Source organism: Penaeus japonicus, unplaced genomic scaffold (assembly GCF_977035675.1).
Source record: "Penaeus japonicus unplaced genomic scaffold, GWHDUDI00000001_assembly GWHDUDI00000006, whole genome shotgun sequence".
Classification (NCBI taxonomy): Eukaryota; Metazoa; Arthropoda; class Malacostraca; order Decapoda; family Penaeidae; genus Penaeus; species Penaeus japonicus.
This window is the reverse complement of record NW_028234408.1, coordinates 11,324,086-11,329,085: the sequence shown is the minus strand read 5'-3', so window position 1 is coordinate 11,329,085 and position 5,000 is coordinate 11,324,086. Positions and strand designations below refer to the sequence as shown.

Genomic DNA, 5,000 nt, shown 5'->3' with positions numbered 1-5,000 from the left:
AGAAGAGAAAAAGAGGAGAGAGAGAGAGAGAGAGAGAGAGAGAGAAAAGAGAGAGAGAAAGAGAGAGAGAGAGAGGAGAGAGAAAAAGAGAGAGAGAGAGAGAGCGGAGAGAGAGAGAGAGGAGAGAGAGAGAGAGAGAGAGAGAGAGAGAGAGAGAGAGAGAGAGAGAGAGAGAGAGAGAGAGAGAGAGAGAGAGAGGGAAAGAGAGAGGGAAAGAAAAAGAGAGAGGGAAAGAAAAAGAGAGAGGGAAAGAAAAAGAGAGAGGGAAAGAAAAAGAGAGAGGGAAAGAAAAAGAGAGAGAGAGAGAGAGAGAGAGAGAGAGAGAGAGAGAGAGAGAGAGAGAGAGAGAGAGAGAGAGAGAGAGAGAGAGAGAGAGAGAGAGAGAGAGAGAGAGAGAGAGAAAGAGAGAGAGGGAGAGAGAGGAGAGAGAGGGAGAGAGAGGGAGGGAGGGAGGAGGGAGGAGGGAGGGAGGGAGGAGGGAGGGAGGGAGGGAGGGGAGAGAGAGAGGAGAGAGGAGAGAGAGAGAGAGAGAGAGAGAGAGAGAGAGAGAGAGAGAGAGAGAGAGAGAGAGAGAGAGAGAGAGAGAGAGAGAGAGAGAGAGAGAGAGAGAGAGAGAGAGAGAGAGAGAGAGGAAGCGTCCATACACACGGACGAGGAGCTCCAGCAAAATACGATTTTGCAAAGTCCACAGCCCTTGCTGAAGTGTGGCGCTTAGTATACCTCCGTGTGAATACCCAAGGAAGTGATTGTGAAAAAGTCAAACGTTTAATAGGAAAACCCATGAAGATTTATATCTTCTTCTACTGGCTATTAGTCCTTACATTCCTGTCCGCACCTCTGTGTTTACATTCAGCCGTGGCAAACGACCTGGCAAACTACCTGTCAAGCACTAGTTTCGACCATCAAATCGTCACCGCCGAACACCACCACAACCTCCCCCACCCCCAAGGGACCCACCCACCCACTCCACTCAATTCATACTGCGTATGACTCGTGTCATATTTTGCTCTTATCTTCTCTTAATCTTTTTTCCCCTTCCCCCTCTCTAACTGGCGTGTGATACAGCTCTCGGGGAATCCGCAGGGACAGTACCCTGGGTGAATTAACACCGACCGGCCCCCCTGAGTATGCCATACACCCCCTCCCCCCACGTCCTTGAGTAAAGTCTCTGCCTCACCCAGGATGACTTCCGGGATCTCCACTAACCACTCTCACAAGAAAATTAAGCGGATCGAAGGCATCGGAGGGCACACGCCGCCATACTTCTGTTGTGTGTGTGGAAAGACCACCAAGAAGAGCGAAGTGGTCTCCTGCTCTTCTGACTGCCCCAATATCTGCCACCCGAACTGCGTGGATCCTTCTCAACCCTTCCACTGCGCACAAGTGCAGCATCTTAGGGAGGTGCAGGGGATCACTCAGAGTGTGACAGTCATTGATGTGGAGGAGAATCACGCAGAACAATCCTCTCTCTCTCAAGCAAACGAATCGCAAAAACAAGAGGATTATTTGACAATAATCCAGACACAGCAGGCTACTATTACCAAATTGGTTCAACAGCTCTCTGTGTTCGTGGATGGCAGCCTCTCTCTGGCTGATCTTCCTGCTACCATCATTTCTGCAAAGGAGCTCATTGCAGACTGCGCTGTTCCAGCGAAATCAAAGGCTGTAACTGCAAAGCCTGACAAGATCTGTGCAGAATTCTCGAATCAAACTTTGCAAGACCCAGCACTTCAGGACTGGTGGAATCATACTCCTTTTGGAATAAAGAATACTGTTCAAAAACACAGTTAATCCCACCAGCCAACAATCCGGAGACGGGCCGAGAGCCTCGTCAGCAGATACAGAGAGGAACGAGGGCGCAGCAGAAGAAGAGGCCAGATCCTCCAGTGTGCTCTCATTGCAAACGGCGGGGACACAGCGATCGGAACTGCCGTAACAAAACTTCCTGCGACTTTTGCAAAACAAAAGGTCATACTCTTAGCAGCTGCAGGTGGAAGGCTTCAGTAGAAAAGGCTGAACTGCTCGAAAGAGAAGTGAAGAGTTTGATGTCAGAATACCGAAACTCTCAAACACAGAGAACAGCAGCTCATCCTCAACTTCTACTCCCATCTCCGCTTCAGCAGCGATACTTCTTTCCACCCCCGCACTGGACCGCTCAACAGCTCGGTGTCCCTTCTTGGTCACACCCTAATTTTAACAGCTACCAAGTGCCAGTGTACTAAATGACTGAACTGACTCCTACCCCTCAGGCTCCTCCAAGAAACACCCAGCGACACCTCAAAGTTCTTTCTGCTAATGTCAGAGGCCTTCGGACCAATATTGGTGAGTTGACTCACATCGCCATCAATACAAATGCCGACATAATAGTGGCTACTGAAACCTTCTTGAATTCAGAGGTAGAACCTGCATTCGGCAGGATAAGAGGCTACTCACCCTGGCAAAGAAGAGACAGGAAAGGAAAGAATTTCGGAGGTGTAGCCGTATGTTATAAAGAGAGCCTACAAATACAGTCACTAACAGTTGACCTGCCAGACTGGCTAGAAGCCATGTTTTTCAAGGTCATGCTGAAGTCTAACGAGTCTCTACTACTATGTGCACATTACAGGCCGCAATGGCAAGGCAGGACACCGATGGACTTCCTAACGGAAAACTTGGATGATCTGCAGGCTCGGAACAACTGTCAGCACCTCTTAATAGTTGGGGATCTTAATCATCATCTCATACAATCAGCATATGAGGACCTTCTTGCTATTCATGGATTGACGGATTATGTAGATTTCCCGACGCATATCCTCGGCAATTCTCTTGATCCAGTTATCTCGGATCTAAGTGAGGACGCTATCTCCTGCTCATCACTGGGCAATGTGGGGACATCAGATCATTTTGCAGTTATCTCACATCTCTGCCTTGTCCCTGCATGTGACGAAAGCAGGCAAAGAAAAATCTGGCTCTGGAACCATGCAAACTGGTCAGGCATGAAGGCAGAACTTCAGTCACTAGACTGGGATGTTCTTCTGGCAGGGAATGCAAATGACAAGGCTTCCCTTCTCACCAATCTTCTCACCACAATGCAGGAGAAATATGTCCCTTCACGGACCTACATCACAAAACCAGGGGACCAAGCCTGGTTCGGTTACAGATGCCATTTAGCCTCTAAAAAGAAATACAGACTGTGGAAACGATACAAATCAAATCCAACAAGACATAACAGAACTCTATACAAAAATGCCTGTAGAGAAATGACAGCCACCTGTAAATGGGCTCGTGACAGATGGCAAGAGGAGACAAAGAGAAAATTGTCAAATCTAGCAGCAGGCAGCAAAGAGTGGTGGTCACTTGTCAAGGAGCACCAAGGAGAAACTCGGGAATCCATGATACCCCCACTAAACAAGTCGGATGGTACGACCGCTAAAAGCAACCAGGAAAAAGCTGACCTTCTCGGAAGCATATTCAGCAGAAAAATGACTGTGCCGGATGCCAACAGGACACCTCCAGAGTTACCCTTGATGTGCCATGAAGCACTCTCCAGTTTTCAGGTGTGCCACACCAGAACGAAAAAGATCCTTCAAAGTATTAATACAAAGAAGGCACCAGGTTCAGACAATGTCAGCCCACACACTCTACGCAGGTGTGCGGCAGAGTTATCCCAACCCTTATCTTCACTCTTCCAGTCTTGTATTGAAGAAAATTGCTGGCCCACCATCTGGAAGGAAGCAAGAGTGATTCCTCTTCATAAGAAGCAATCTAAGGCCAATCCCGAAAACTATCGGCCCATCTCCCTCTTGCCATGTATCAGCAAGGTATTTGAAAAGATAATTGCTGAACAGCTCATGGAACATTTGGAAAACCACAATCTAATTTCCATCAGACAGTTTGGTTTCCGATCATCCCGTTCAACTGCTGACCTTCTTTTACTACTTACTAAAAAATGGCAAGACGCACTAGATAACAGTCAAGATACTCTGGTAATAGCACTCGACATCGCCGGCGCCTTCGATCGAGTGTGGCACAGAGGACTCCTCACTAAACTGCAAGCCAGAGGCATAAGCAATAATCTTCTGGGGTTATTCGATAACTACCTCACTGGAAGATCACTACAAGTAGTCGTCGGTGGTCAATCGTCCCAGAAGTATCCAGTGGAGGCATCAGTACCACAAGGGTCCGTGCTTGGCCCAATCCTCTGGAACATCTATATCGATGATTTGCTCATGGAACATCCTGAAATCTCTGCGTATGCTGATGATTGCACTCTCTCCATCTCATATAAACGCGAAAATCATGATGTCGTTGCAATTGATATGAATTCAAAGTTGCATGCAATCCAGGAATGGGGATCACAATGGCAAGTCAATTTTGCTACTAACAAAACCCAAGCAATGGTTATATCCCGTTCTTTGGCTGCGTCAGACGTCATGAGCGGCAAAATTTCAATGAATAATATTGCCCTTCCACTAGAGGATTCTATTTCAATTCTTGGCGTGGACATAGACAATAGTCTAAGATTTGATAAGCACATCAGCCGGATCTGCAGGACAGCCTCTCTGAAAGTGACATCCCTCCGACGCATATTACACCTGTTGGATCCTCAGGGAATTCTCACACTATACAAGTCCCAGATCAGACCTCATCTCGAGTATGCTTCACTGGCCTGGTCCTCCGCTGCGCCCACCAACCTCAGTAGGCTGGACAAAATAGAAAAACGGGCCCTCGGGCTTATCCAAGACGCTACCAATCCCTCTTACATAGACTCGCTGGAACATCGTCGCGATGTCGGGGCTCTAACAGTGCTCCACAAGGCTCAGGTGCAGCAGATGCCTCATCTACTTAGCCTCCGTCTTCCACCAATCGTTCGAGAGAGAAGTACGAGAACGGTACAATCTAGTCGACTGCTGGTGGATGTTCCGAGGTCCCGGTCTAGCCAGCATCAGCGCACCTTCTCTGCTAGAGCAGCCCGACTGTGGAACTTATTCACCTCCACCATCGATGTCGCCGAAATGAAC

At 48.2% G+C, this 5,000-nt stretch overlaps 1 protein-coding gene across 14 annotated transcripts in view; it reads right to left on the bottom strand.

Moving 5' to 3' along the window:
- Positions 1–5,000, bottom strand: part of tweek (transmembrane protein KIAA1109 homolog tweek) — a 77,951-nt gene that overhangs the window by 37,195 nt on the left and 35,756 nt on the right. The gene's annotated exons all lie outside the window — the stretch shown is intronic.